The 11963-nt window shown below is 43.5% G+C and overlaps 1 long non-coding RNA gene across 1 annotated transcript; it reads left to right on the top strand.

Annotated features, from left to right (window-relative positions):
• The first annotated feature begins 3466 nt into the window (after positions 1-3466).
• LOC144162106 (uncharacterized) lies at positions 3467-11290 on the top strand. The gene is made up of 3 exons (XR_013320617.1): positions 3467-3543; positions 9320-9383; positions 11154-11290. It is a non-coding gene; the product is annotated as an uncharacterized LOC144162106 (long non-coding RNA).
• The last annotated feature ends 673 nt before the right edge of the window (positions 11291-11963 follow it).

Below are 11963 nucleotides of genomic sequence, written 5' to 3'. Positions count from 1 at the left end.
AGCACAGGCGGCGCGGACTGAATATGGGCTACAGTGAAGAAGGAGCCACTCCGCTGGGCCGCACTCTGGGCCGTTCAGAAATCGTGAACAGAAGTATTTCCTCCTCTACCTCCTCCTGCTCCTCCTTCGTCTCTGCCGCCGATCTCGTCGCCTCCGTCGGCGATGGCAGAGGGGGAGAAGTGAGATCGTCTAACACCGGTTTTTAGATTTAATTTTATAAAAAAAGAATTTCCACTCATGTGCTACACCAATACAACTCAACTAACCACCGTTCATGCATCATGCACTAATTTAATCTTACCAAGAATGTCTCTTTGAAGTAATATTGGGTGTGGTTAAGTGCATTTCACTTCTGCCTGGTTTCACTATTTGTAGAGCCACCTACGTGAGTGAATTGAATTGACGTCGCATGGGTAATCGTTGTGGGTGCCGTTTACAGCTTTGCTTTCCAATCACACTGAAGGGTGAATTGTCACTAATTTTTTGAGCTGCTGCTGTTTGCTGGCGTAGGTCCCCTTCTGGGGCTGTGTCTGATTATCGTTGTTGGGTTCCTTGCTGGGTTGTCGCTGTCCGGGAGCCAGTTGATCTTGATGGGATTGCTGAGGGCTGCTGGTTACTTGGTTGTCTGACGTTAAATTAAGGTGGCTGCTGGGGCTTCTCTGAAAGCTCCTGTTGGCTTCTTGATGACGACGACTCAGCGGCGTGCTTGCATTATTGAGCCTCTTGAGGCAAGCCTATTGCCGTGCCACTACGTCGTCTGCGAGCTTCTTTGAGCAGTTGGCGTCGTCCGAACGATTCGTTCCTTGGAAGCTCACACAAACAGTAATGTACGTGTGAACTTCGTCCTTGTTGGCGTATTCACAGTTGGGGCAGCGAGAAGTCGTTGCACGGGTGCAGACATCAGCTCTGGCCGAGGTATTAGAAGCATATTTCTGCATTGGGACGGTGCAGTTTGGATTTCTGAATGGCGCCACCCAGGCTCAGTGAGAAGGATATGTTCGCTCAAAGTTATAGTCGCCGTAGTGAAGCCTCCCATCATTCTTGCTGCGACAATGTGGAGTTCTGCTCGGCCGCTGGATATTCCCACAGCGAGTTCGTCCTGTCTTCAGTTGGCCCGACCTAATTGCACGAAAGCTCGTCCTCTCCGGTGCACACCACTATCTTGTTGCCCATCAATACTTACAGGCCCTCCTCTTATTAATAAAGGCTCTTCATCGACAGCTCCCCGTTGCGCCTCTCCCCCCTCTCTGGATTGTCAAGCTCATCGTCTTGGACGCCAGGGATCCGACAAAAAGCTCAGCGTAAGCCATCGTGTCGTTGCCACCACCGCCACCACACAGGTGCACACAACCGCATTAGACAATGGTAAGAAGGAAAAAAAAACACACACACGCAGAAGAAAGCTTTTCTGAAAGCCAATTTTATGGATAGCTTCGTGGTGAAGTCAAATTTATAGCGAAAGGTAGAGCAAATCAAACAATTGTCATTGATGCAAGTGATGATTTTACCTGCTCGTACTTGACTGTGAGCGTGCAACCAAGTCCTGTCAATCACATGACATCGATAAGTTGCGAACATAAAATGGCCGCCCCAAAGACAGCGCAAGGGCGCTGCAACATCACTGGCTCCAAAAATTGTCATTTGCGGGAACAGCATTCTCAAGGGTATATCGTGACTGGAACAGATGTCCCATCCAGTTTTCACGCCCTATCCACTTTCCGGGAAATCATCGCGCAGACGTCACTGCAGGGCTTTGCAGTAAAGTGGCAGAGGGTGCGAAGCATTAAAATGGATCCTGCAGTTGTGGAGAGATCGAAAGGAGCAGAAGCAGACAGGCTAGGAGGACGAATAAACATTTATTTCAGCAAGGGGGTTCTGGTGCGGGGATGTGGTCAGCCTCCTAGGCCCAGGAAACCCCGAGCCTACGCCGATTCCGGAGCTTGTTTTACCAGGGCATTTTGAACTTCCGGCGCCGAGCTGATAATTGCAGATTGAAAGTTTTAGCGCTCCGTATGGTCCGTCCGTTCGATTTGTACCGTGTTGACCAGGACCCGACTATAGGTACTTACAAAATCGCTCCGGTAGATTAGTTCCGCAGGCGGGCCCTCACCATGAGCGCATGCATTACTTACGGTGGAGAGCGTCCTCCAAGCCGTGCCCCCGCGCGCAGGTGCAATCGGGTACTGTTCAACGCAGTACTAACGAACGAACGGAGCATACAAAGTGCAAAAACTCCCTAATGGTGTAGAGATTATGGGGGCAGGAGTATGCGAGATGATACGCCGTAAGGGGAAAGTTGCAGCGCGGGCAGTGGTGAGAAGAGGGGTGGAGATATCTTCGACACTATTGTATTATGGTAAAATGTTTCTGTTTGCAGCCTCCGGTATCTGCGTGTTTGGTAGTTTGATACTGATAGGGATGGAAAAGAACATGTTCTTCTCATAAGTAGGATTGATAGGTGTTTCACTGTTGGCCAAAGGTTCCGTCCTACTTGGGGTGTCCTATACAGAAATTGGGAATGCCAGGATATGAAAGTCGCGGGCGGCATCATGTGCTGCCTCTTTCCCTGACGAGGTGTGAGTGGCCTGGGGCTGGTACAATAGTGATTTCGATGTCGTCTAGAAGTTTTTTTAGGATGGGAAGATCCTTGGGCGGTGATAGCCAGGTTTGATACAGGCAACAGGCGGGTTAAGTGTCTGTGATTATTGTGAGGTATGGTTCGTTGCGATAAGTGGCGGTGTCATGAGCAATGCCCATTGCCTCTGCGGCGAAAACTGAGAGGTGATATGAGGCCGCGGTGACTATGTCTCATTTTGGGGTGGCCACCGCGAGAGTTGTGATGAGATTTTAACGACTCTGTGTGATCTCGGTTACCTTGGGTTGGCCATTCCGGATTTCCCGGTGAGCTGTCGAACAAATGCGTCGGGTCATTCCTAGTTGAAAACTGGATGCATATGTGCTTCGGAACATGCGCCACTCTCGATTTCCTGCGAACGTCTGGCGGTGGTTGCTCGGGGATGTCATCGGGGTTGGGGTGGGGTTTTCCAATTTCCTGAAGGACCTTTTTGCCAGTGGGTGCTAAAGAAAAAAATATTGGCACCAGCGGTGACAAGCTAGTGGCTCGGTCAGCCCCTCTTTGCGTCATCTCTGCTGCTGATTATTCTAAGTGCCATACAATGTGTCCTTATTCTAATATTTTCTGACAATTAGCGCACTATAAGCGTGGATGGAGACTCGCCGCTTATCAAGCAATGCTCGTAGCTTCAATGTTCAATCCGGCCATGCGCACAAACGTCTTTTATCGTCTTTACAAAATGAGGTTATTAGCATTTCTAATGCCCCACTTGGTGAATTTATGTCGTGCTAATAAATGTACGCGCGCTGTTTTCCGGTAAACTAAAGAGCGCGAACAAAGACACATTCAGATAATTAGTCGATAACGCTTAATTTTGTTCTTTTTGTTTCAGGCCAAGTTCAAGTTGAAACAATTGGCTGCCAAACCAACGCAACATCTACCAACTGCCAGCTCGACCAAGTTTGCTGGTAAGCATTTTCTCACCATGCGCCGAGAGCTAAAATCTGCATTAAACGTCCTGCACATATTTGCTCCGGTTGCAGACCTCAAACCAAAAGCATCCGACACAGGGGTCTGTTTGAAACAACACGGAGATAAGCAAATAGCATGCCTATCTCACACCCAGGCCTAAGCGGAGGGACCTCTTTCCAAAATTTCCGGCTCCGTACTGGCTGAACACATGCTCCAATATTAACAACTACAAGACGCCATTAAAGCGATTTGCTTAACGCGCAACACCTGCTCCTAGAACAATAAAGTACTATTGCTTTCATATATAACCCCCATCCCTTCTAGATAGACGAGCACTGCAAAAAAAAGGAAAACCGCACCTTCCTCGCCAAGCCGTGATAACAAATCACCCGAAATATACAATCAATAACTTTTTTGTCCCTGGTAATGCTCTGAACTTCAGAAAAGAAATAAAAACGGGTTTCCGGCTGCGAAGAGTTTAGAGAAGATATTAACCACCACTTGACGATAAGTAAAACCACAGTCCCTCAATACTTTTGAAACACTCTGGTAAAGTTATACAGAGTGGGTGGATTTAAACCAATAATGCAAGTAGAGCAAATGCCATTTGATTTTAGTATGTAGCAGAAAATTGACGGGATTAATACATCGTGCACGTATGGCGGATGCATTATGTTATTGCGTAGCATTCTTTGCCGAGTATCCCTACAGTCCGGGCTGTGAAACGCCCTGCATAAAAAAAATGCAGATATCGGGGAAATCCCACCTGCAGTCGTTTTAATAGCGATATTGGAGATCGTTGGTTGAACAAAATTTTGAAAAACTAAAAAATAAAAAAATACGGAAAATGGCGAACAGTGCAACGCCCTACATTTCCACACTAATGAGGCTTCCGCGGAAGTTACAGCTGTAATCGTTTTAATAGCGTGAATGGGGATGATGTGACGAATAAAATATTGAAAAACAAAAATAGGAAAAATATAAAATAATTAGGGGAAGTGGCGTACCGTGTAATGCCCTGCATTTACACAATAATGCAGATTTCACGGACGTTCCACCTACAATCTTTTGAATAGTGTAAATGGAGATAACTGGTCGAACGAAATTTTGAAAAACTATCATTGTTGCTATAAGTGTGAGTTTTTTCTTTTTTTCACATGATAATCATTGGACATCACCTCGGAGGGGCGTGTGATATGACGTGCCTTTTTCGTTCCGAGGAAGTGTTGCCACGGCTACGGCGAACGCTGGAGTTTTTTTTTTACACTTTTTGGCCAATCTCCCTAAGTGCGTATGCTTGGCTTGAGAAACGTGCACCTGGCACGCTGGGGGGACGCCGGGATCGAGGCACGAACACGCACACACAAGCGCTCGACATTTTCTTGTTTTTGTTAACTGCCGAGTGCACGCCACCCCAATCTTAGCCGATCTCCCTAACTGGGTATGGTATGTTTGGCTTGACGAACGTGCGAAGGGGACGTTGGGCTGTCATCGCGAGGCACGCACACATGAGCGCTAGGCATTCTCTTGATTTTGTTAACTGCCGCGTGGTCGCCACAAGGCCCACGCGCTCGGCAAGTTCTTGGTATTTTTAACTGCGGACACGAAAAATTGCGATTTGCTAAACAGCTTCGGTGTTAAAAATACCAAGAATGGGGACCCATGTAAGGCCCTACATTTCCACAAATATGCAAATTTGGCTGAAGTTCCACCTGTAACCGATAAAAAAGCGCAAACAGAATTTCGGAAAACTAAAAAATTTACAGAATACGAAAAATGTGGAACCGTGCAACGCCCTGGATTTCCACAATACTGCCGATTTCGCAGAAGTTCCACCTGTAGTCGGTATAGTAGCTTAATGGAGGCAATTGGTGAAACATAATCTTGAAAAACTAAAACAAAAAACATATAACAAATACACAAAATGGTGAACCGTGTAATGCCCTTCGTTTACAAAAAATGCACGTCTGGCGCAAGTAACATGATAAATTGTTATTATAAAGTAAGTGTAGATAATTGGTCGGACAGGATTTAGAAAAACCCGAAAATTGGCTATAAAGAATTTACACTCAAGACAAGCGGCATACGAATGCTACGCATTAGTAGATAATTGTCTGAATTTCTGCAGATTTTTTTACCTTGGGGAAAACAACAGAGCCAACCACTTTCTTCAAACCGCAAATTCCGCAATTAGTGCCATACTTAGAAGCTGAAATCTCCCACCGATAGTCACGGATGAATATCGGTCGCACTTTTCACACAAAAAAAGCTTTTCTTTAAAAACGTACTTCATATCTGCTTGCTTCACTGCAAATGCCGTCGCAGACGATAGTCGTCTGCCGACCCTGCAACGTAAATCCTCCTCCAATCTTCACCCCAGCCCTTCACTCTCTTCCCCTTTCCCCTCGCTCATCTTGTGATGAATTCAATGGAGGTTTGTCCAATGCAATTCAATTTTCCAGCTTGCACACTGCTCGCACCCCATCTGCTGCCAGAGTGCGCATACTTTTCTTTGTCATGTGTTTCTTGTTCTTCAGAGTGCTGTGGTTCTACCTAGAACAGCACGAGCGAGAGTTCTTTTTTTCACTTTCTTTTTGTAAAAATCGACCCAACGTTTATTCCTAAATAAAAGAATGCGGTGACTATTGGTTAAGTTCCTAAATTTTGCCTCAAATGTGCCTGAGGTTTTCTTCTCTTTAAATAATGAGGACAGGCATGACGAATGCCAGCAGCTTCAAGTGTTTGAGGTCAGGTTCATCAACTTTTGGCCAAAAGGATGAACTGAGGGACACACAGACACATAAACACGTACGTACACGTTGGGGAAGACCAAAATATTGCGTTTTATTGTCCCGTGGAAAGACAAACGTCTTTAATTGCATCAAACCGCCTCTCCCAATTCATTCCAGCATGTTGATTCCGGCAGCACCACGAAACGAATGGCGTTACGTTTGTTTGTTAAAATAAAATCCTTCGAAGTACTATTAGGCTAATTAGCAGAGGTTTATTAACTGAGAAGTGTGCTGAACAACGATTACAAACAATCCTATTTATTGCAGGGCATGGCTTCACTACTATGGAGGAAAGTTAGCGTGAATTGGGGACATTTTCCTGTTTTTTTCTCATTTTAGTTTTAGAATAAACTTGACCAGTTATTTCCAGCCTTCCTCAGTGTACTGAAGTTCACTCGGACAGCTCTTTTATGTTCTGAAACATTTATACTGGTTTTGGTTCTGGTTCTGAAGCTCTTGATGTGAAGCTCGGTCGTCAATGGCACTACTAAACGGATCCAATACAATCCGATCCGGTTTGTAGGCGGGGAAGTTGGGAGCAAGTTGAAAAGTTGAGAGAAAGCGCTGATGCATTGGTAGTACAGTTTTACTGCAGTACTGTCTGTATTCTGTGTTTCTGTTGCGTCGATAGATATTTCTGTAGCATCTCTGCGAAGCAGCTGCTATCTCAACGACGATCATTTGCGCCATCTTCATGATGACGGCGTAGGCTGGCCAGGGTACGACATGCCAACCCATGTTGAACTGTCAGTTCGGGCGGAAACTGCTCACTTCAAAATTTTTTTTTAAACACTGCCAATTCTTATTGTGGGAATCCTAAGAAAGAAGCGTCAAGCGATAAGTGTAGTAGGTCATACAAGTTTCCTGACTTTGCATAACTTGTCGCAAATTAAAGGAATTTCCAGTTTAGCAAATTTGCGCTCTATTCTTGCATACCAGAGTTGAAGTAATGTTAAAGTGGACAATTTTGACCATGAACAATGGACGTACGAGCTGCAGACATCGCACATTTTTTCAGACAAGTGATTGTTGGGGCAAATGAGCTGCTGTTCGCGCGTTGACGGCTGTGTGTTTGCACGCCCGCGTATAAACTGCACCTGTGATTGCTCAATTTTATTCTGGTGAAACTTAGGCGATCTCATAAATATGTACAAACCAGCTACGTACTTCTCAAACCTTAACCCTACCCGATGACAGTACGGGCTTGCACACGCCACCCCACTAAACCGCACACGCAAAAGCCGAGCTGCCTGCAATATATCCTTGGCAGGCACAATGATATGTTTCAGTTCATCATACATCACACGCTAGAACCAGGTACCGGTTACAGGGAAGTGAGAAAATCCCATGTAGAAGTATACGATGTTACTTATCAATAATGAATCCTCGGCATCCTATTCTTGGTGACCCGTGGTGACCTTTGCTGAACACGCCTGACGCTGCATTGAAGATAGCGTAATGGCAGGCAAAGCAGGTAAATACAGAGCTTCGGAAGCATGTCGTTTGGCAATCCTAGCAGTTTGAGCCGTTTAACAGCGCGCTACCTAGAGGACTGGCCTCGTTGGTAATCCCATGAGGTTAAACTAGTATGAATATAGACATAAACTACAAAACAACACATACGACTTCTGCATGCAGCGTCATTTATTTTGGCTGGCAGGGATTTTGAAAAACCTCCTTTTCTATACTTCAAATTAAAACTATTTTCGCTGTGAGCGCAGCATTTTCACTTTCTGGCAATCCATACAAACGCTCAATCTACTAATAGTTTTCGTAACATAGTTACAATGACTTGCAAAATTTTGCTTGAATTTTGCTCATAAGATATCGGAGATTTTCATAAAAGGAAAAAAAGTAAGTGTGTCTGTGTTTATTTGTAACACGTGTTCTCTTTGCTTTAGCTTATTGTAATGAGATAAGTCAATGGTGCAGTGATTGCTCACTTTTATACTTTTTTGTGCATTCCACTTATACATCAAATGTATCTTATTTCAGCCTCTGAGCACCTCTTTCACACCTTCATATATTAGAAGGTTGCTTCACAGCTATAGCCCACTAAGTACCCATATAAGCGAATTAAAGCAACAGCCTAAGGTCAAAATATTGCTTCAGGGTGTGAGTGATTCACTGAAAAAAAAAGCTGCTGCACTAAGCTGTTACTTTAAGTAGGTGGGGTACAGCGGTGATCTGTCACCCATTTCTGGCTTACAGGAAAAATCATGAATGTTTTTGTGTTTGCACAAAACACGCAAAAGAGACGGTTTTTTCTTCCCGGGAATATTTTACTGGTTTATGACAGCGAGAGTAGTTCCAATTCAAGTAAGGGAGGGCTAGAACCCACAATTACACTCGGGTTACATATGCTTTACACTTGTAGATGGGGCGGTGAATCTTACTTTGGCTTGTCTCACTAATTAGTTCTTTATCTTTCCTAATCTCCGAATTATCTGGCTCTTGAGCAGCGATTACATTCCAGTGGAATGTATTGACTTGTTAGAAGGCCTTCTGAGGACACTGAAGATGTTTCTAAGTTGAGCTCGATGTTGCAATATAATTGTTCATGAATTGAATTGCAGTACCCTCTTTGCACGATTCTAGCGCGCACTCCATTTGTAATGCTCTGGCAAGTTTACTGACGAAAAGTTTAAAAACTAATAATTTGGAGCTACGTCTATCGCGCAGATGCAAATGACAGAAAATCACGTACATCTCAAAAAATTCTATTTGACGCACGAAACCTCGGAAACGAAAATACGATGTGCCTAGATTAGTTAGTGTCAATGGGGATGCTGCTGGTCGCTTTAACGCCGATTTCTGCTAGTATCCCGATTGTAATGTGCATGCAAATTTGAAGTCTGCTTTCAACAAAAAATATGTGCGTTCGAATCGTGCAATGTGGTACATATTTGTCCCGTAGTCTTAATTGGTATGAGAACAAGTGCTCCTGTGCGTAATACAGCCATTTTTATTCCAATTTTAGGGTAACATGTCCAGCCGATTGTCCAAAGAAGGTTGCACTGTACGGAACAGAATTTTACCGATACGTAAGTTTTGCATGCTTTTGCATGTGGGCGTGTATGTCCTGACCTCGAAGATTGCATTGCGTGTGTACGAAGCTTGTGGCTAAAAAAGCAAAAGAGGTCATTCCCAGGCAACATTATTCTGTCATAGTGTGAAGCATTCAAGGTCAAAGAAAAAATGTTTTGCGAGGTGGTAGAAGTGCATTGCTTCCTACCATGCATAACTAATTGGTGCTTACCCACTTGAGTGCTGCATCTCACTTAAATGAAATCAGTTTCCATTTTATGCATGCGCCTATATTTTCTAACTTTGAAAGTTTGCATCGTGTGAATATATGGATCAAAAATGAAAGAATGATAGATAAGCAATGATGGCAGAAACGAGTGAAGGCACTATCAAGCGAAGCTCTAATTTTTAAAATATTAGGTGGGCTAACGTTTCCATTTGTGGGATATGAAGTTATACAATTCACTTGCTCAATTTTTAAATCCATTGATTGCTAGGGTATTTTTTGTACAGGTAGACAAGTATACACCGGTAGACATAGATGTTGTAGGATTTTTCGTCATTATGTTGGAATTAGGAAAAGTAACTACACCGGGGTATTTTCTTGGTTCTGAGCACCCTTCCAGCTTTAGCTACACACATAAATCTCAAAAAAGTTTGTGTTCTAAGGAACAATCTGCTTCAAATCTAAGCGACACTCCTCGCTTTAAGCATTATGGTTGTTTGTAAAAAAAGTAGGTGTTAATTGGGAAAATTTGGTAGTTAAGCTTAGAAGTAGGTCACAATGCTCTCCGCTGGACACAAAAAAAGAAAGTTTGTAACTAATCTTAAATGTGTCTACTATGAACGGTATTGTGCTATAAAGTCACTTTACTGAAATGGCCAGCAAAGAAATCGATTCACACTGAATTTTTCCGAGTGGGGGAATCGGAAAACTGGAAACATTTCATGATAAATTTGTGGGAGAAAAAAATAAGATGGCAACATTTTCGCAGTTTTATATCTTAAACGCTTAGGAGAATGCTAACCTGTGTCATATATGCTATGGAGTTACAGTCATATGTTTATTCTAGTCATGAGTTACAGCTCTTAGAAGTGCAGTGTCTTTTGTAGTAAAGCTCCTGTAAAAGAGGTATCCGTCTGTAAAAGAGGTTATTGATATGATGTCGTGCAGATAGTAAAACGTAGCATATACTTTTAGGTTAAAGTATTTCGAATATTTGTAAGTTTATGTTATGATATCTTGCTTGTTTTTTTGTAGGTTATCTTTAGTAGGTATAAAACATCAGTTTTCATGCAATCATATGCTTACCTTTATCTGCTATTTTTATTCACCTTGACTTGATCCTTTCTTCATTTTCAGCATATTTGTGAATTACTGCAATCATTTTGCCATTAGGAGGCATGAAGTGATCGTCTTTTGTTTTGTTAGAGGTGTTTGTAAGAGGTGAATCGAAAATAATTTGGCAGCTGAAAAGGAACAGTCCTTTATTAGTTTACAGTAACAATATTATCACTGGTTTAGAGTTTGTCGCTTCACGTTACTGCTGCTGGGCAGCCGTCATTGTAACGAGAATTGCAAGTAATCTTGTGCAAAATGTAGTTCTGACAAAGTAGCAGAGTGCATCGCACGGCTAGGTTGATAAAGGGTCATCTATTCGAAATCTGTGTTCCACTTTATGTTTGAGAAATTGATTGCCACGTAGCATCTGAATGCAGTGTGAGCAGTAGCTGCTGTATCTGGTGATGTGGCTGGTACACCTAAAATGACTACTGGTTCTCCACAGGACTCCCCAATCTGCGCTGCTGCAGGTCATGATCTACGATTGTCCCCCTTGAATGAAAGAAATCTCAGTGTTGCATTCATAAGATCAGACACAAAACTCACACGATATAAAGGATCATATCGTAATGGATTCACATCGCTCAGGTAGGGTATATTCCAAGATTGCCGGATCTGATTTTTTTTGCCAATTATGGTAATGTGCATTCACACAAAAAGGTGGCTGTGGTTATCAGAGCTGTTCAGTTTAGCTCTCACAACAACTGGTTGACGCATGGTACTGAGCAGACACGTTGCAGGTGCTTCCTGTGTTTCGGCAGATTGTTTTGCAGTGAAGCATTTCAGGATGGATATCGATATTTTTTGTGGCATCGGCGTGTACACACACAGTCACCATCATTGTTGTCGCTGCCTTTGTTGACACACGATTTATCAAGAATTTACATAACACCCGTTCGCTGTGAAATCTGCCTGTATTCGTACTCAAGGCTCATTATCTCTCTCCCAGTCAAAGAGCAGAGCTGGGAAAGTTGGTATAAGCGCTCATTGTCTCCGTTTGGAGGTTATGTGCTTAACTCCGTCCTCGGTCAGAGCAATGGTATGTTTTCGCTTCGTATTTACACCGGCACTTGGTTGACCGAGTGTTTAGGAGTATAGTGCTTGATACACTCCACAGTAAGGAGTAAGCCTTGTACTGCTGGAGGATTTAGCGGAACATACACCCTCGGAAACTCCCTGTCTGGCTTTTTTTTCATTAGTAGTGGTTATTATCACGGCAACCGTGAGAATTACCATCAGAAATTTCTCACGGCAG

This window comes from Haemaphysalis longicornis, unplaced genomic scaffold (genome assembly GCF_048455015.1).
Source record: "Haemaphysalis longicornis isolate Haplotype H1 unplaced genomic scaffold, Haemaphysalis longicornis Haplotype H1 scaffold_12, whole genome shotgun sequence".
NCBI lineage: Eukaryota > Metazoa > Arthropoda > Arachnida > Ixodida > Ixodidae > Haemaphysalis > Haemaphysalis longicornis.
Note: the sequence above shows the minus strand (reverse complement) of the source record. Positions and strands in the feature narration are given on the sequence as shown.